Below are 21,505 nucleotides of genomic sequence, written 5' to 3' on the forward strand. Positions count from 1 at the left end.
CATGGAGAGAATTGGTTGTGAAATCATATGTGGTGCCTTAATGACGTCTTTGGTTACAGGATTCATGATGGTGATGCCGATGATGAGAAAATGACAAACATTCCGTTTCATAAACAGACAGCAACTGAGTGTCAACATTGGTAGGTTACAATCACAAATATGTTCCCCCAGACCATCCTTAAACGGCCTGGAAATGATGTAACTTTTAGGTATGACACTGACTTCTAACGTTTTTGACCTAAGGAAAACAACGCAATAGATGCTAATTTGTTTAAAATATGTAAATCGGAAGTATTCAAGCTCAGATATAGTTTCCAACAACTGCTATATCCTAATAAAATCCATTATAATTATATTTCGTCTTGAATACTATTCTCTTAAATCGGGATACATATAACAATTTAAAACTTATTTAGCCCGGTAACTATAAAGGGGGAATATCAACTTTCTCAATTACAAATCAGTCGACTGTGGTACATGCATCAGCTTAAATCTCCAGACGTTGCGTCAATATGAAATGTCCAAATCTTTAAAGTGCAGGGGGAAGGGTCAAATAAATCGGATTAAAATCAGATCTCCTCTATCCTAGGTGAAGACCTGATCGAGACTGCTTAGTGGACATGTTCTAGTGACCTATGGTAATATCATGGCGCTAATTTTATTAATCAATAAGACGAAATTTATATCTTCTCATTTAGGAGACTGATCAGTATGGCGGAAAAGCATAATGTGTGACAAACGATTTTATTCACTTTTAGATTTCTGAAAGCTGCATTTCCATTGGCTAATTCAAAGGTCACTAGAATATGACCCCAAAGCGATCTCTGTCAGATTTTTACGTATGACGGTGGAGATCTTATTTTAATCAGATTGTGGCCAGAGGAAACTCGGACTACATGGAGTTCATACATAAGAATTTTTTATACAATGACGTGTTCGTCTACCCGGTGGAGCGCACTCACACACACATGCACACATAAAAAGTCCAGGATCGAGACTTTTTGAAAGATGATATTTACGCAAGGATAAAGAGAATTTTTTACCCGTATTGAGGGCCGCAGGCAAACTATTCGTTTGAATTTGATTAGAAAAAATAGAGCAACTATGGTAGAACGTCTTCCCCGATTTTGTCGATCCATAAGCACATAATAAGAAAAGACGTACCGGTATTTGGTGAGGAATGTTCATTACAGCCAAAGACCGCATTGCGATAGATAGTTAGGTCCAGGTTATGATTATATAATGATTTCTAAACTACCGGGCCAGAGGATTGCTGTACCGTCTAACTGTAGTTACAAATCAACGAAAATAAAAGGAAGTTAAATGATACCGATTGCTAGATGATATATCATTGCTAAGAGCACTTCTGAGTGCGTGTTATTTTTTATTATTTTTACCTGGATAAAGAAGCGGATGTCGAAGGTTGAGAGATTACATTTTGGGTTAAGTGTGAACTTCGTGCATATGCGTTTAAATTAACTGTCTTAAAATATCTTGAGAAAAGAGACGTCTGATAATACCATGGCAGAAAGTGAATCAACATGTGAGAAAGTTCATATTGTCATTGATTTGTTTAGCATTTTATGATATGACGTCATTGTAACATGTGCAGATATGGTATCGTGTGAACACTATGAAATAAAATTTAATTTGGTATTAATTTTGACAATTAATGTGTGTGTGTGTGTGTTGAGTGAGAGAGAGAGAGAGAGAGAGAGAGAGAGAGAGAGAATACGAATGGCCATATCTTGGAAATAAGGGAGGGGACGTGACTTTTTGGGGTCTATCTTTCGCATCTTGCCCGTCTTCAATGTTTGGATTTCGAATGTTATATACCGGTACGTGTTTTCTTTTTATGTGCTTATGGTTCGTCAAATTCGGGCTAGACGGTCTACAATAGTTGCTCCATTTTTTTAAATCAAATTTTAAAGATTAGTTCGTTTGCGGGCCTCACCACTGGTAAAAGATTCCACTTATCCTTGAGTAAATATGATCTTTCAAAAAGTCTCGATGTACCTGGACTCATTGTTTGTGCGTACGTGTGTGAATATTTGTGCGCTCCACAAGGGTACACGAACGAGTCAATGTATAAGAAAAAAATCTTTTTATACATGAACTCCTTATAGTCCGAGTTTCCGCTGAGCAGATTCTGTTTAAAATCAGATCTCCACTGTCATACATAAAAATCTGACAGCGATCGCATTGGGGTCATATTCTAGTGACCTTTGAATTAGCCAATGGAAATGCAGCTTTCAGAAATTTGATAGTGAATAACATCGATTGTCACACATTATGCTCTTCAGATATACTGATCAGTCTCCTAAACGAGAAGATATAAACTTCATCTTAAAGTCATGGTAATAACATAGGTCACTAGAACATGTTCACTAAGCGGTCGCGGTATGGTCTTCACGTAGGATAGTTGAAATCTGATTTGAATTGGATGGCTAAGAACCTTCCCCCTGCTCTTTAAATATTTGGACATTTATGTCACGGTGGAAGAAATACAACAATATAGCATAATGTTATACAAAAAAACCAAATCTAAAGCCCATTCCTGATTATGTTAACCACTGAAGATACATGAGCTAAAGGGAGATATACCATGTATTTAAAAGACAAATGAAGATATAATGTTGATTTCTAATTGGATATTCCTCAGAAATGATTTCGATCACAAAGCCATGGGTAAGGGGAGAATTGCGCACTGGAACAAATACATCATTGTTATTAATCTATCTCGCTGTAATGTTTGTTTATTCATACCATCCATTCTGGAGACTCATTTGATCTGTAATACGCAACCAGTGCCTAAGTGGCTAGAGTGTCCGCCTCGGATGCGGGATTTCGCGGGTTCGAACCTTGGCCTAGTCATACCAAAGAGTTGTCAAAAAATGGTACTTGCAGCTGCCTCACTTGGCGCTCAGCATTAAGAGGTTAGTGTTAGGATTGGTCGGCCTGGTGTCAGGATAATGTCAGGATAATGTGACTGGGTTGGACATGATATCACATGTCTGCGGAATGATGCATCAGTGCCAGACATCAATATAAACTGTCAGACTGCAGACTATGTAGCGATATGACTGGAAAATTGTATAAGATACGTTAAAAATCGCCCCCCCCCCTCCAATTTACTCATCGTCTTCTCAATAAATGAATCAGAAATTGATTAGCTTGGTCGGTGAAATAATAACGCCGTGCTTTATATATTGAACGAGTGCCTTACACTCTATATAGTTTACAGCTAGTGTACTAATATTTTCCACCGAACCAAAACAGTTTTCGTCGCTGGCGTTTTAAAAATGTTTAATTCGTCTCTATACGAGTATCAAGATTCGGCGATTATTTACGCACAGTGTGTATATACAACAATTTTTGGTGAACAAAGTGATCAACAATACGTATCCTTGAATTGCGTTGTAATAAAATCGAACCTAAATCAAGCAATTAACCTGGTAATAATAGTTGGTGTATTATTTTTAGAGACAATTGTTTAGGCGTAACAATATATTTTTCACAAATATCATTTAGGATTTTTTTATGTTACATCAATTATGCCATAAAAATCTAACTGATTCTAGATCTTATAAATTATTAGTTACTTTAGACCATATATGCAACATCTTATATATATTTCTTATCTCTGTAACTTGCATCATTTAAAAGTGGATACAAATACATTATACTGTTATTGAAGCTGATTCTTAAAAAATTAATTCGCTATTCACATTGATGCAGCGTCTGGAGCTTTAAGTTGATGCATGCACCACAGTCGATTGATTTGTAATTGAGAAAAATGATCTTTATCCATTTTAGTTACTGGGCTAAAGAATTTTTAAATAGTTTTATATATCCTGATTTAAGAGCAAACAATCCAACATGAAATTCAATTTGAATGGATTTTAATAAGATATATATGGGAAATTATATCTGACCTTGAATGATTCCACTTTACGTATTTTAAAATAATTTGCGTGGTTTTCTTTAGGTTAAAAAAGTTAAAAGCCAGTGTCATACCCAAAATTTTCATGATCTCCTGGCCGTTTAAGGATGGTCGCTGAATCGCCTTAGAGTTATTTTTTCTACTCCAAACACCAAACTAGTGATGTATTTGTTTCGTTATAACATCCAAGCTATTGCGACAGCAAATGGCCAGGCCTTGATTTCAACAGTAGAATATAAGTCTTAAGACTTAAGCTCTGGTCTAAACTTCAGTGACCTGATTGGCGGAAATTTAAGTCTGACTTAAAAGTATCTAAGTTGATGCAAATGGTCAAGCCTTCTAGACTTACAGTTAAGGCTAAACTCCATTGACTTAAAATTAATTGAATGTTTTAAGTCCAGACTTAACATTAAGATCTAAGTTAGTGACGGTTGGACCAGATGTGCTGCTGCATAATGTGCCAATAGATCAGAGTCGTCTTTGTTCGTTAGTAGTAAAGGAAGGAACCATAGCCTAAAATGGGAATAAGTTCGTGGAATTAAATGTGTGTATTAATATAGTCTCAGTAAGATTTCGTATTAATTTTGTGTTTTACGGCGTAGCAGAACAAATAGATTTCTGTTACCGAGGCTATTTGAGAAATGTGTCTAGCTGACCCAGGCAAGTCCTAAGGTAGGATTCAAACCCGCCATTCGCGATTGTTTGTATGGTACGCTAACAACTGTGTCATCACTGCAGTGCCTCGGTGGGATATCTAATGTTAAAATATGTCCATTGGATCAACATAAAGGGGATGCTGATGAAACAATTTTGACCTCTAATGCGAATAGTAATGTTAAAATCGTCTATAGGTATGAAAATACATCTACAATGCAACACCCACACTTACTGACCAACACATGGAATAACATGCACGTACACTTACTAATATCCACATCTACTGATCAAGATGCTGTAATACTGACCAGCAACACGCCTCCTGACAATTACCCACGCCTACTGACAAATATATGGTTTTACTGACCATATTTCACATCTGATGACCAATGTTCTATCTTAGTGTCCAGCACACATGCTTTCTAAACAATACGCAGTGTTACAGACTTGCACACACATCTATTGTCCAGCGCATACACCCACTAACACATATGCACGTACTGACTATCAGACAGTGCTTACATCTACTAAACAACGCCCACATTTACTAACAAATGCACAATGTTAATGACAAGCACACGCGCCTTCTTGCCAACACCTAGAAACATATGTTTTAGTGCAGGATGTAAAGTTAGATGGTAAAATAATTAAGATTAACCTTTTTTTTTTAATTTTAGGCATTGAATCACTAACTATTATCAACCAACTCTCAGACTTGTAGAAATCGAATAGAGTGCCTTGGACAGAAGGCTGCCCGTGGATATATCGGGGATTTAGGTATACAACATTACCTATCCTGTACCTGTAATTTTGCATATACTGTGCTATAATAGATATAGTCAACTCATAACTCTTAATGACACGAAAACTGGCTTGACTGCAGTGATGCAAAAATTAGATAACTATTACGGAAATTAACAGATACAAGAGAAAACGTACCCAGAATATTATATTAAAACAGCCTAAACTAAAAGTAGTATTAAAATTTCGAAAATAGTAATGACTTTAGCAGAGATTTCGCAAAATTCCATGATATGTTTAAGAAAGATTGTAGTTAGTAAAATACTGAAACAGTTACCAAAATGCAACGGATTTTAGCGGAAAGTTTAAAAGAACAAAAATGTATATATTATGGTGAGGCTAAAGAAGTACTAATGTATGAAACTGTCTTAGACTTTAGCGAAAACTGAAAACAAAATCTGGGGAAAAATGTAAAAGTATGGCTTAGACTGAAAGTGCTAGTCTGATTGGTAAGCGTGGGTGTTGGTTAGTTGATGTGATTAGATATGTGATCTTGTTCATAACACAATTTATTGGGCGATGGTTTCTGGTCAGTAATACAGCTTTGGTATGTAATCATAGGTGCTGGTTAGAAAAACCGTATGTTGGTTTGTAACCTTGGGGTTCAGAATGTGTGGATGCTGGCCTGTAGGACTGACATTTGGCCAGTAGGCCTGGGTGATGGTCAGTAGATGTGATTACTGGTTAGTAACAATGTCTTGATTATTAAGCATGGGTGTTGGTAAGTAGATACAGATACTGGCCATTAAGATGGTGTGTTGGGCAGTAGACAAGGCTTAGTCAGTATGCATGAATGCTGGTTAGAAGATGTGGCCGATGGTCAGCACGTGTGGTCAGTGGCACTGTAACACCATACGGCCTGAAAATCGCGAGGTTCGGTCAGTATGTGCCTTGGTAATATTACCTTTCCGTTAGAGGCCATAATGTTTCTCTTTACCATTAGAGCCGTTCCATCTTAATTCAATGGAAATTTATAACATTACATTTCCCCTTGAAGCTATAACACCCCATTATATTAATCCTTTGAACTAATGTTATATTCCTATCGAGGCCATAACATTTCATTTCAAACTATGGTAACCACCGTTACTAGTTTATAATTGACCCCACCAATGTTGACCGTCATTGCTATCAGTTTATGAGACGGAAGATCTGGGTCTATGCTGCAAGTCGTTTTGTATATAAATTAATACTTTGCAAATTTGAATTTTGCCTTTCATTACTAGCAAGACCGTTTCTCCAGACAAAGTGGAGAAGTCGGTCTTACAACATTCGAGCACTCATTTAGATAGGATAATATTTCCATAAAGCAACTATATGATAATTTGTAACTACAGGTTTGGTTAACGTCGGACTGTAGTCATGATTCAATGAAAATTAAAGCTAAATTATGTCGATTGCTAGATCATATATCATTCATAAGAGCGTTTCTGGGTATAAAAGCAGATGTCGCAGGTTCAGAGATCACAATTTGAGTCCAGTATCAACTTCGTATATATGCATTTAAATTAAGACACATTACATTAACTGTTGAAAAATTATTTTGAAAAATGTGGCGTAAATGGTTTAAATTGTTAAGCATTTTGATTCTGTCGTTCATACCAGCTCACTTTGGATGCAGCGTAAATCGGAATACAAATCATCTCAGTGATCTCTATTTGTAATATACCAATTTTAATAGAGCAACAGTTGTCCTAACATTCAAAAGCAGCTTTCAGTCGGAACAATAATTTCATCAGGTTCATGAAAATGGTGTCACAGGATATTTTCTGACCAATATTTGTAACGTTCTGAATATAATAAGAATACATCTTTCACAAAATCGGATAAGTGTGGTGGGTAACATTTCGTGCGTACAAATTCTTGAGGAACTCGACCTGAGCAAGAATCGTTTGACGACAATGTATAGCAATAGGTTCACTCAGCTTCATAAAACTTGCGTTTCTTGACATCTCGGAAAACAGAATCAAACATATCGATCCGTTTTCTCTGGCTGGGCCCAATTTAAACATCCAGTACCTGAATTCGAGTTACAACGAGCTAACATCATTAGACATCACAAACATTGTTAGGAGTGGGCCATTCTGTGAAAGAGACTTCAGTCATAATAAAATAACAGATCTAACAAATGTATTGGACCAACTATTGGATCCCGGCTATACCTACGGCCCTGGTATGATTTATATGTCCGATAATCCATTTCAAACGTGACGGATTTCGCAAAACTACGTGTCAAAACCTTAAAACATGCTAGGGACACTGTTAGAATTCGGATTCGATTTTCAAGGTGCTAATTTTTCCCGTGATTGTTACATGCAACCATTTTTAGAAATTGCTGAGGAAGTCATTAATAAAACTTGAAGAGATTATTTCGAAGTTAGGTGTGCAAATCTAAAGTGAGAACTTATCATAGATTTTGTGAAAACGGGAAAATTGGAACTGTTTTTTTTTACCAGAGACGCAGAAGAGACATGTCCAGTTGAGTGCAAATGTACCGAGCAACAGAGCAAATTGAGGTTCTAAGTTGACTGTCAAGAAAAAGGTCTGACAGAACTGCCTCAAAACTTGCCAAATACAAGATTTCCATATGAGATAAATGTTTGTGATAAAGAAATATATGATCTAGATATGAAGAATTACCTCAGAAAGGTGGCAAGTTTGAAGACAATAAATAATTCTCTTCAAAGAGAAAAGTAGAAGCAATACAGATGTTGCAAAACGCGACAAATATGTATTTAGTAGACAATAGGGGATTGAGTATTATTCTGTGACTACGACACCCTATGGTTGTCTGATTGGCTTTGACGTTCGTCAGATCAATTCAGATTATATATTCCGTCAAACGGAAAATCATGGACGCGTCAAAAGCAATTCGCTTGCAAGGATCGCTTTCAAAGAGTGCCATGGATTGCCCTTTACACGTGCTGTTGTATGCATCTCTCAGGCCACAGCTATAATTATGTCCGGTGTGCCTTCTTTTCTTATTTACAATTTCAAATATGAACTCACCATTTTGTTAAGAAGACATGACCCTTCTCCTGACATATTTGAATACGGTGTTTACACATCCTCGGACGAAGGAGACTCCGAAATGCGTACTTGGATAAGGCAGGTTCTTTTATCGTTTTTGCAAAAATTAGAATATTGTATTTATCTTCCAAAAAGAGATTGCTTACCAGGAAGCATCGCAGAGGAAGAATGTAAAAATATTCTGAGAAAAACAAGACGTTTTCTGGTTATATTGTCTGAGAGCTATCTCTGCCAAGATGGCCGACCGCGCTCTGAAATAGAATGGAAGTATGCCAGGGACCTGTATTTGAAAGAAAAACACAGGTAGATCGTATTGATCAACTTTCATCATATTTCAGCAAGCCTTGTGGAGCAAAGACAAATCAAAGCGTTTCTCAGAGTAGGAAAGGTGCCTGACTTCGGAAATAGGGACAGAATGTTTCTAGTTAACGTTCAAAAAGCAATTGGATAGGACAGGAAAAGGTGAAATGACCTCAAAACTGAGCGGCCTTTCTTCAATATTTGGAGGTTGAAATCTAAGAATCAAGTAGATTTTGAATGACAAAATTCAATAGCTTAACAATAATACGAGAAAACAGGGGTAATGTCCTTTTGTTTCAAATCCATTATTTGTTAATTGTTCTTTGCAGTCACTCAAGGATAACATATATACATTGCTGATAGTCTGATAAGTATCATAGGACTTTGCTGATGATAGTTCACTAACTTATTCCTCATGTAATTCCAACGGCACATACACCGTGCTTGACTCGGATCTTAATATACAAATTAGTGGTCAAAACAACGTCAATTGAAATTTAACCCTTCAGTTACCGAAGTTATGTTTGTCTGCAAACAAAATTGTAATCAGTTTTCCCGAGCTTGAAATTGACAAATATTTGAGTGGCATCAGGTAAAAATATAATTAAGTTTTAATTTTTTGAGAAGGTTATACTACAAAAATAAGGTATTTAATAGTTTTGAAGATCTTTTTTGTGCTTAGATCAGTTTTGAAAAATACCCTTTTCAACTGATCCACTGTTGACATTTTAGATAGTCCCATATGGCACAATCATGATATTTGAATAGGACGTCACTCTTTGTTTGTTTGTTTGTTTGGGTTGGTTGTTGGTGGAAGAATTGGTTTAAACAAGAACTTAGGAGAATAAACGATTCAGTGAAATCTAGTGGAAATTGGCTTAATATGAAAAAGGGTTTGTTTTTAATTGAAACAGATAATATACGAAAGCTTATCAAGAGTAGAAAGTAAAGTTTGAGACAAGAATTAAATTAAAAAAAAAACAACGAGCCTGACTTAGACTACATTATATTTCAGTGGACAAAAGGGGTTGTGAAGTATTTACAAAGGTGGTTTCAAGCAACAGTTGTACACATAATGATCAATGCAAATACATATTAATACAGTTGATTGAATCATTGTGTCATCTTCTGTGGGAATGCAACATAGATCAGTTCAGACAATTTATGCAGACTATGATTTATTGATTAGTAGATTACTAATAAATGTACTCATATAAACCAAACTTGTGATTTGTTTTGTGAATCACCTTATCTGATATTGCATTTTAAGAAAGCATTAAAAGGATTTGCAGAGAAATACAATGCTTAAGATGTTTTGAAGGGATACGTTTTATGAAGAAATCCCTGAAAAATTATTTTTATATAAAATATAAAATGCAACGAATAATTAGATAATTTTATTAGTTAATAAAAAGAAACATACATAGGTTGATATTGAAACATGTTGTCAGTTTTTATTATCTCTTAACCCCATCTCGTTTGAAATATATATATATATATATATATATATATATATATATATATATATATATATATATATATATATATATATATATATACTCTACCTCTTTATTTACATACTTATAGTTTTATCTTCAGTTAGCGATTTAATATTTATTACTCTTTTATTCTTAATAATTGAATCATTTATGTTCAGAGGCGAATCCTCGGGCTATACAAATCGCCACTCAAAACAAAGTATTTTAATTATTTTCTGAAGTGTTTTTCCGTCATGTAGCTCGATTCTACTGCTACAAATGGGCCAGTAAAACATATTTAAATCCAGTTACAGGATTGGTGATAATCGTTAGAATTTGGCAACATAGAACAGTCTCTAATTTAGATCGATTATGCTCCTAGTCAATATTTGGCACATATTTATTTCAACAGAATACATGTTGATTAACTAGAAACGCATTCTAAAATTATTGTCTGTATCAATAGTCGTCATTGCAAATAGATACAATGAGGATAACGATGTTAATGCATATTAAAAGTTATACAACAAGAATTGTTTTGAATCTTTGGAATCAAATGTAGTTCTAAAATTATTAAAATACTGTTGTGTGCAGAATCACTGATTATAAAACAAAATTAACCAAGAATTTACAAATGAACTATAATCATAATGATACACTCTTTCTCAGATGTAATTATGTTAGTTTCAAAAAGAATATTTAGCAGCAAATTATTCAAAGTGCAAGCAAATCTTAAAGGTGTCCCTAATTCTTTCTTGGATTTTCTCTTTGTGTGCCGAGTATTCAGACAGTCATTTTTCATTTGTAGATATAATGTCAAGAGGTATTAGTAAACCTTTATCAACTCCCATGTTTAGAGACTACTGGTGATGAAGACCGAATATTTAAAGTTTTTGAGAAACCGATTGTATTTTTTCACCACAGTGAAATATCAACATTATTTTAATTAGACAATCAAGTAATTCACTGCTTAGCATAAAATAAATCAATTTATCCATCCACGACTTTCTTTTCATGATACAACGTTAAAACCATTCGAGAGAAAGGAACGAAACAACTGGTATTGAGATCCAATACTGTGTCGTCGATCATATTGGGGGGTGGGGGGTGGAGTGATATCTTCAAGATTATGGTCATGACGCACTATGCTACGTTTTCCATAACACTTTGCCTTCCATTCAGATTTTCATATTTGCATCGCTAGGGCTTGATGCATTATAAAGCGATTATTGATCGGAGGTGCCATGTACGTTCCAATAAAATCGTAAAGCCATTAGAGATAGCTTATGAAGCTCGATATACTTATATACCAATACTAGGTGTTACACATCAGATTGTGGGGCTCTGAATTGCTGCTAAACTTGATAAATTGTGTACTTGAAAAACTGCAATTTAGTTTTTGATGGATGTTATCAGTATGATTTCGCTCTCAGTGCCTGTATCAGATTCGAGCTCTAAGTAGTGACAGTTTGCCAGAACATTAATCCCAGCATTCTGGATATCTGACACCATAGACTGCCAACAGTTTATTTTATGTTGTTTATCTTCCCATGGCTAACAGCCTGGACCAGTTCATGCCCTTGGATAAGGCACAAATGATGCATTAATTATGATCCCCAATCTCCAACCCTTACTAAAACAAGAGCATCTTGGGTGAACATGCAGATATGTAACTTGAATAGGTACTGGAAGCAACACTGGTTTTGGTTTTGTGAAGATTTTAGCTTTATTTTACATAAACTTATAAGACCCTTACATGGTGTTGTTGTGTTCTTCGAACCCGAAAGTAACAATAGAATTTCTACATGTACTTTGCTACCTGTAAGTTCTGACTTTGTAAAAACAATCTCGCACATTTCCTTTTAAACCATAATTTGTGAAATGATTGTAACATATTAAAATGCTGTCTTGAATCTCAAGTTTAGAAACAGTTTGCTCAATATCAAATGTTTAGCATAAATTAAAAACAGATGATCATACAAACAATTCCGAAGCAGTAAGTTCAATATTTCTTTCAAACCTATTTTTCGTTTGCAAGCTCAATCCATCATCATCAAGCAGGCACATACAAGAGAATATGAATGCAGGTTTCAAGTCGTGGGCGGTAGGTAGTGAAGTTTTCTTTCAGAATCGACGGCCATTCCACTTAAGCTGGTAATGGCGTTTGCACCTTGTGCTAAAAATAGTTCACGCTGTCAATAAGCCCGGATGCCGCCATATTGTTTTTGGCAAAGCATCGAGAGGCGACTCTTAGTATCATGTAGTAATTCACGACATATAGGCAAAAATAAAGATATTTTTAAAACAAATTTGCACTTCCCTCTCTATGTAATGTCTTGAAATTATTATATTGTTTAAGAACGATTCATCAAATCTGATGGCATGATTAATACAGTCTGCAGGCTTAGCCACCAATGTAACTAAATATTGAAATGCACATTGATATTCAGATGAACAAATGTAGCGCCTGGTACATGGTTTTTAACGAGAACAATAACACGGAAAAGATCAATGAAAGCCATTATGCCGGTTCGCCTTGTCGATTTGTTATTTTTAGAAACTGGTATCACTGAGTGTGATGTTTCACAGAGGTAAAAGCTACAAGCGTCGGACCCTTGGTGTTTTTGTGTCCTTTGAGTCCGAATGTAACAATGGAATTTATATATATGCTTTGCTATCTATAAGTTCTGACTTTTTAAAATAAATTCGTGCATTTCCTATTAAACCATGATTTGTGATATGATTCTAAAACAATAACATGACGCTTTGAGTTACAAGTGTAGAAGCAGTTAGCTCAATATCAAATGTTTAGCATAAATAAGAAAAAATAGATGACCATATAGAAAATTCAAAAGCAATAAGTAATTGTTTTCTTTCAAAACTATTTTCCAGGCTCAATACATCATCATCAAGTAGGACCATACAACATAATATAAATACAGATTTTAACTCATGGGGCATCATTGAAGTTTTCGTTTCGAATCGATGGTCATTCCACTTCAGCTGGTAATTGAAGGATGTCCTCAATTTAAGTGTCAACATGTAAACTAGAGGATATTTATGAATAGCAAAAGGCACAAAGAGCTAACAAAACAAACCACGCTAGGGAGCAAGTTGGCATTAGATAACCATAAATACTGACTACTATGGTTTAAATTCCAGAACAGGAGTGGAAACGTGGCTAAATCCAAATTTATATAGTGTTCACTGCATAAATCTTTCCGGCTGCATATTTTGCAATTGAGACAACGTGTCTGCAATATGCGGTCGTGTGTGTTCAATTATGTCCCCATTTTGAATTTCACACGCATAAATACACACACACACACACACACACACACACATACACACACACACACACACACACACACACACACAAACACATACTGCTTTATTCTAGTTTAGATACCTAAAATAAAAAAAAAATTATTTCAAGTTTGGTTTTAAATAAAGCATGAAGAAATTCTTATTTTGTTGTATGGCTCGTTGAAATTTATAAATCTAAAGTAACGGATTTGGAGGGGGGGGGAATCATAGCACCGGTAGCACCTTTGTTGCACTTGGATTTTATTTTGCAGTATACCTTGGACTTGAGATTGTTGATTTTAAGTTGATACCATCTCCTGTAAAATATCACAACTATTTATTATTAATCGAAAACTATGTGAACGTAATTTGACGAAATTTCATGGAAAAAACATGGATGAAAATAGTTCTCTATCTTTAATAGTATGCCGAATGTTATTCCATTATGGCCCCCATTAGCTAAAAATGAACAAACTTTTAAATAGCGTTTCAAGAGCCGTTAAACAATATTTGACGACATTTGACACAAAGCGTTCTGGCATGACTCTTTCCAAAGTTTCAACTTATTCTGGTCTGACAAAGAATATATCTGACATTACTAAAAGCAGAGAAAACTTTAAATGACGTTTCCCAAAACCAACATGACATCATTAGACCTAAATTTAAAGAAAACATTTCGGCACGAATGTCTTTAGAATTTAGTCAAACGGCGGTGATCTGTCGTAAAATATGGCCACTATTATTAGCAATAAAAATAAACTTTCAATGACTTCTCAAGGACTACATCATACAATTTAAATTATTCAACTGAAATCATCGTGACATGAATGTTTCTCAGATTCCTTCAAAATGATGCTGATACGTCATCAAATGAAGCTGCTATTAATTACTAAATTTGGAAACAGCATTTGAATGACGCTTTGTAAAGAAAAATCCTCAGCAGAAGTTGATCAAATTTTACCGAAATCAGCCTGGCATGCAGGCCATTCAAACTGGTTATATTCATGCTAATCCATGATAAACTAAGGTCACAATTAATTATACTAGAATAAACTTTGAATTGCCAGTTCTGAAACTGCTGAAAGAATTTTATCAAATTTGTCAGAGAACATTCTGCCATGTCTGGCTTGCAATCTTATACATATAATGGCGATCTACCACTGGATACGGCCACCATAACTAGAAAACACAAACTGATAATGACTTATTCTCCAACAGCACTCAGAAGAATCTGACACCATAGAATGTTCTTAGTTTTACGATGCCAATCAGCCATCAGATATGACCGCCATTACTAAAATTAGACCACATTTAATGAGTTCAGTTCAGAAACTGCTCAGCAGAAATTGACATAAATTTTGACAGAAACACTGAGGTAATAAGGGCAATCAAATTTGTACACACGAAGCCAGTCCACCATTACATATTGCCATCATCAATGAAAAAGACAAATTTTTAGCTTTAAAAATATTTAACAGAATTTGACTGAATTTACAGAGACTATTCTGGCATGAAAGTTATTAAAGTTTGTATAAGTGATGACAAATCTGACAAAATAAATGGCAACTGCTTCTAAAATTAGCAAAATCTAAACCAATTTTTGAGCACCACTTAACTTATTTTGTTCAAATTTGACAAAATGTGTCTTAAAACGTTTGAGACTGACACAAATGATGATGTTCAGTCATAAAATATTGCTGCTATTAGTAAAGTAGAAAAAATATTTACACCAATAAGAATAATGATACAAAAACTAGAGACATCTTGAAACATTTGCTTTCATAATGTGCGCAATGAACATTAATGGAAGATATGACAAAATGTACCCTACTAAGCAAGATGTCTTGATAACCGGTGATAATGGCTATTCACAAACAGAGATTAGGGGTTATTCAGAACTTGTTTCATTTTAGAATATAAGTTAAAACAGTAATAAAAGTTATTTCTATAACATTATATGTATAAATTAAAATAAAACAAGCTACACAAACATAACAAAGTAAATACACGTAGGGGATTATAATGATTTAAACCGAATGAAAATACAAAAGAACACTATAACAAGTAACACTCTAAGCTGATAATAACTTCATAATGTAATTATATTTTTAAATGTATACTGGAGTGCTGTACTCGATTCTTAAACCCTGGTGAACGGGTGAAATAGCTGCGATATACATTCGTCTTTTTATGCCAAGTGAGTATGCTTTAAGGGTGGGGTATGTTAAGTTTCTAAGTTATGAATTAGAGCCAACGCACCAGGAACTGGGAGAAATCCAGTGGACTATGCTGGTTTTATGTATGTATGTATGTATGTATGTATGCATGCATGTATGTATGCATGGATGTATGCAATCCATTATCAATTATTATCAATCCATGAAAAGAGCTGACACACGCCATATATCTAGGTGAGAGAGATCAGGTTCACTTGTCTTTTGATTCTATTGAGCCTCTTGGTTTGATATTTTCTCTTCCACTCTCTAATTTGAAGTCCATTTGAGATGATGATATTACACTTGGTATAACTAAATATCACCAAAAATGGTCTTGCATCACAGAAGGTGTCCAAACGTTGAGGTCAAGGTTACAAGTCAATAATTTAAGTTTCATGTGTTCTAATGCTTTCTAACTTAACTGCTGGATAAGATAAAAACTTGGTACACTTGTATATCATCACTAGAAGTTAAATTGTACTGCTTATCCTCAATTGCAAGGTCACGTGTCGATATTTTATGGTTTCTGTTATTGATTCTTAGGATCATAAATTCGGTTTGCGGTACCAGAATGAATTATACACATATTTCCTAGATTAAGTCAAAACAGGTCACCAATCAGCGCAAGGTAATTCCATCTACTAAGTAATTGTTCTAGAAGGTGCAAATAATAATCAACATGACAATAGTTCTGCATAAAGAGTTAGTACTGGAAGTGGTCAAGATAAATGTTCATTTAAAGTTTGTTGAAATGGCTTTAGGATAAGATGTATTTTCATGAATTTCACATTAAAAAAGCACTGCACCAAGACTGCTACTTACACGATTGTGGAAAACTTAATCAGTCTGAGCATAAGCGATAGAGACTTACAAATCGAATGGGATGCAATTTAATATGTCACAATAGCCACGCAAATCAACAGGAGATACGCATTCATCTTTGATGGGTGTCAATACTGGCTTGTGAAGGTGTGGACGAAGATAATCTTTTGGCATACCGACGGAATCTCTTTCGGTAGCGGAGCGAAGCCCTGCTTTATCTTAAACGTCGTTTGGTACGGCATCACTGTCGTCACTGGGTACAGCACCACATTCGTTCTCGTTAAAGTCTGGCTAGGTTGTCATATCATATTTGTTCTGTGTGATATTCATCTTTGCAAGTGAATGATCTTTCGATTTTTCTTGAAACTCATTCCCGTTTATCAAGCTGAAGGATGGTACTCGCATAGTACCCTGTTTTTTATTTTTTATTTTTATTTTTATAAATACACTCTCTTTTCTCGTAGATGACCTGGTACACTTTCTCCAAATTTTGACTCAGCCTGGGTGATCAGACAAACGTAACATATTGTGCTGGTCCTACCTGTTGTCATGAAAGAGTAGATCTTGACCGCATTTCAAGTAGTTCTTTCAACACGTAAAAGTTCACCACTTGACTGGAACTATAGTTCAGTGTCAATCCTTTTACTTTGCATCTGATATGAAGTAGTACTTTCTTATTTCAGTACTTGAAACCATAATGCATAGGCACCCTAGTGGCAAAAGTCAGAGTAGTATTTTCGGGATCTTCGTAGGTCCACACTCCTAAACGCTAGTCTTCATTATTAGGGTGACAATATCCAGGGCGATCCATGTACATATAACTTTCAGTGTCAAAGTAGAGGATACGGTCTCTCAAGGGTTCCAGCATCGAATACAGTTTAAACAAACATTGTCACAAAGCAACAGTGATGACATAAACAATCTAATCAGGTGAACCAAACTCCATGAACTCGCCAAGCTCAAATATACATGGTTTTTCTTTCAACAGTCGATGACTTGAAAGTATTGAAAATGATCCAAGATGTATTCCATCTTGGGTATCATAGGACGTCGGACGAATATTTTATTTTCTCTTCCCACAATCAATTCAGCATGACTTTAGCAAACGATCGTCGTCCTTCGTCCTGTTCCACATTTTCTAAGTTGATACATTCTATAGCTCAGCACCTTTTCATGAATTTGGGCGAAATCCTGGATCTGGTTTCAAACGTCGATCGTTGTCGACCAATCGGTATCATTGAATTTCCAAAATACCTTCTTCACTGATAAGTTTTCCTGGGTAACTTGTCCATGGTCGACATTGCAAAGGCATTTTTCAGCAGGGTTCAATCTCAATCGTCGACCCCATAAAAACAAATCTTCTTTTCTTCAATGTTTCGTTCATGTTGTATCCATTTGTTTTGAGTTTATCACAAGTTATGTAACCAACCCAAAGCCTTTGCGGAATATCGACGGCTAACGGATTTATACGTTTGAGATGGTATAATTGCTAGTTTATTCTGGGGCATGAACTTTGTTCATTGAACCGATGCATCAGTAATCAAGAAATATCTGTCGAAATTTTACACGGGTAGGGGTGGAGGTGAGAAGAAAGAGGATAGGGGTAAGGGAAGAAGGGGAGTGAGAGGGTGGGGAAGGATGAGGGTGAGAGCTAGGGTAGGAGAATGAGAGAAGGAGGGGACGAGGTTGAGAGGGAGCGAGGGCGAGATAGAGGAACGACAGGGAAATATTTAGAGGGGAGAGGAAGATAGGGGGAAAAGTGAAGAGGGAAGGGTAGTGAGAGGGAATTGATGTGGAACGGGGAGGAATCTGAATGGGAGGATATGGGATGGATAGAGTAAGGAAGATAATGAGACCGGAATAGGGAAGGTGAGAGAGTGAGGGGAGATAGAGGAGAGATGGAGGAAGGGAGATGGTAAGGACGAGTAGAAGAAGGAAATATGGAGATGGAAAGAGGGAGAGGGAGGGAAGAAGAAGGAGAGTGGGAGGGAGAGGAGCAGAAGGAGAAAGGAGATGGATAGGTGGAGAGAGGGAGAAAGAGGGAGAGGGGAATCATAGAGTGGAGAAAATTTTCGTTGACTCTATATATTCATTTGTGACAAAACGTTAATAACCATTCTACTACTAAATATACGGTCTACCAACGACTTATAAAAATGGTGCTAACAGCTACCTCGCCAGGCGCTCAACATTAAGAGGTTAGTTGTTTGGACTGGTCGGCCTGGTGCCAGAATAATGTGGCTGGGTCGGACATCATGCCACATGTCTACGGCATGATGCCACAGAGCTAGACATCATTAAAAACTGTTACACTGCAGACATCAAAGTGATATCACTGCCATTTTTTAAAGCTACGTTAAAAATACATATAAAATACACACACTAAATTTACGATAAGCGCATAAAGAAACGATTGTCAACAGATTTATGTGATAATCTTTTTCAAAGTAACGATTTAAAAAATAAATTAACGGATTCGCACTAAAATAACTAGCGTTTTGTTTGGTACGTGTCTTGTGTTATCTAGCATCATGGTTTCAGCATCTGCAGTTTTCGCCAGTTGTTGTGACTTGCTTTAATCTTTTCCAGCTGTACGACTAAATCGTGATATTTGATACAGTACCATGAATTGTAACCCATGTTCTTGCCTGTACAAGCGCTCTAGAAACCTTATCCGCCACAATTATCACATTTTAGGGATGATGAAGGGGACTCGTAGACCTCATTCAAGAGTACACATGACCGTAAAAGGAATCACGGTACTAATTCAGTTCCCATCGTAAACCTATGCAAACACTATGATATTAAAAATTCAATAACTTAAAAATTTTGAGTGCTCATGATCAAACTTATATTTATCAGTATAAGTGAAACCTGGACGTCAGCTTCTGTGTTGAGGAAAGGATATGAGCCGCGGCATTTTCTGGACCTGCTTGTGTTTGAAACATGTGCTTTCAGTTCCGCACCAAAGAGTCAGGTGCTAATCTCAGTAATGAGTGTTCCAAACTCAAGACTGTAAAAGGACTGAAATTCCATCAATAAAACAATGTCTTTTTTTTTCACTTACAACTAGGATAAGCCCTCAAAAGATTCTTTTTCTTAAAATATAACTTACATTATTAATCAATCCTAGTCAGCCAAAACCATATATACTCTATTTTATGTTCACCCATTTCCAGGGTGGGACCCATTTTCCATATTATTATTACCATGTGTTATAAAAGACAGTTATAAAGTGATCCTGAATGACGTTATTAGCAGCTATGTTTGAGGTATGCTGGCAGACTTACTGTTGATTTATATGGTGTCTGGAAGTTGAAATAAATTAACTGAATTTCAAGAAACTGTTACAAAACATACACGAATAAACAGGACGCAAATAATGATTTCTTTTAGTATCTATATTTGTATTTTGTAAGTAGATTTGGCCTCAGTGTGCCTTGTTCAGTGTTGGTGGTCGCACATAGGAGAACTTGCCATCTATTCTGACAGGTGTTCTAGTAACTCAGAGAAATGTTCTTAAATTTGTTGACTTCCAAAATATATTCATTTGTTTGAAAAATCGAAGATTTCCTTTTATGAAATTCAACAATCTGGTTGCGTCCGGCAAAGAATTCACTTCGACATAACGACAATTAATAACACACAAACACAAATAATATCACCGTGTGTAAACATACTTGATATAATGACTTTGTTGTGTGTAAAATAACTGAGGCAGACTACATAAAACTTGTATCCAAGACGTAACTGATATATTTTATCCATTATGGAACTGTATGTTTCTTCTAATTATTACAAGGAAGACGCATTATTGATCCACTGTTGACAAAGATAGCTCTATGAAAAAAATTGATTTATTGTTTGTGATTTCTTCTGATTTGTCAAACGGACATATTAGAAGTTGCCCAACTATTGGTTCATCAGTGATTGCCTCAAGCACTGCTTCAGATAATGAAGTGATACTAAACACTTTCTGCAACGCTGTGTTTGCGATGTAACCAGACTTGATTTCAAATGAACGAGAGCTAAAAGCTTCGATAAATGCCTTCGATAAACGTCTTCGATAAATGTCTTCGATAAATGCCATCGATAAATGCCTTCGATGAATGTCTTCGATAAATGTCTTCGATGAATGTCTTCGATAAAAGTCTGCCACTGTGTTACGATATATCAGTGAATTGGAAGTACTGACAGAGGATATCTACATTTAGTTGCTTTGTTGTTATATCATCGATGTATGTTTGTACTTTTGTTATGTAATTTTAGCATTTTAGTCTCCAGTTCATTATTTCATCAGATGCTTCAAACACGGAATTAAGTGGAAACCTTGTCAGTTGTTAAACATAACGGATTCTAGTAACGTCAGCATTATTTGCATCATTTATTCGCTATGGGAATGAAGGGTAAAATATGTGAATTGTTCCTGTGACTAGGATTCACTGACGTTTGTTATTATAATGCTAATAATAATTATATCAAGTACAAGTCAAACGGTAAATATTCTTTTTCTTCACAATTTATAATATTATTGGTAACCCATGGAAAAAGTTTAAAAAGGAGTAAAGAAGAAGTCCCTTGACTTTTTAGTCAAAAGGTCGAATGTCAAGGTCGCTATTAGTGACAGAAGGAAAATGGTTTCCGTTTAATGTTATTATTTTAGCATTATATATCTGTACCAAACATTGTGGATTGCTTGTTCTGTGTGTAGGAAAGAAGTCTATCAATAATGGGATCAAAAGGTCAAAAGGTCATGGTCATTATGATAGAAGACACAGTTTCCGCACAATAAATTAATTCTCCATCACAGCCCTTTTTGGATGCATTGCAGTTGGCCTTTGAAAGATGCCAGTTGATATCAGGTGAAAATATCCAAAACCAAAGTCACTACAGTACTGCTGGCAAGTGAAAATGGTTAAAAACAAAACGTCTAAATGCAAGCTAATGCCCTT

General features: G+C 35.6%; 1 pseudogene; it reads left to right on the plus strand.

Annotated features, from left to right (window-relative positions):
• Window positions 1-6,208: 6,208 nt before the first annotated feature.
• LOC149801461 (uncharacterized) lies at window positions 6,209-17,487 on the plus strand (annotated as a pseudogene).
• The last annotated feature ends 4,018 nt before the right edge of the window (window positions 17,488-21,505 follow it).

Source organism: Sinohyriopsis cumingii, chromosome 4, assembly GCF_028554795.1.
Source record: "Sinohyriopsis cumingii isolate HCF-2022 chromosome 4, ASM2855479v2, whole genome shotgun sequence".
Lineage (NCBI taxonomy): Eukaryota > Metazoa > Mollusca > Bivalvia > Unionida > Unionidae > Sinohyriopsis > Sinohyriopsis cumingii.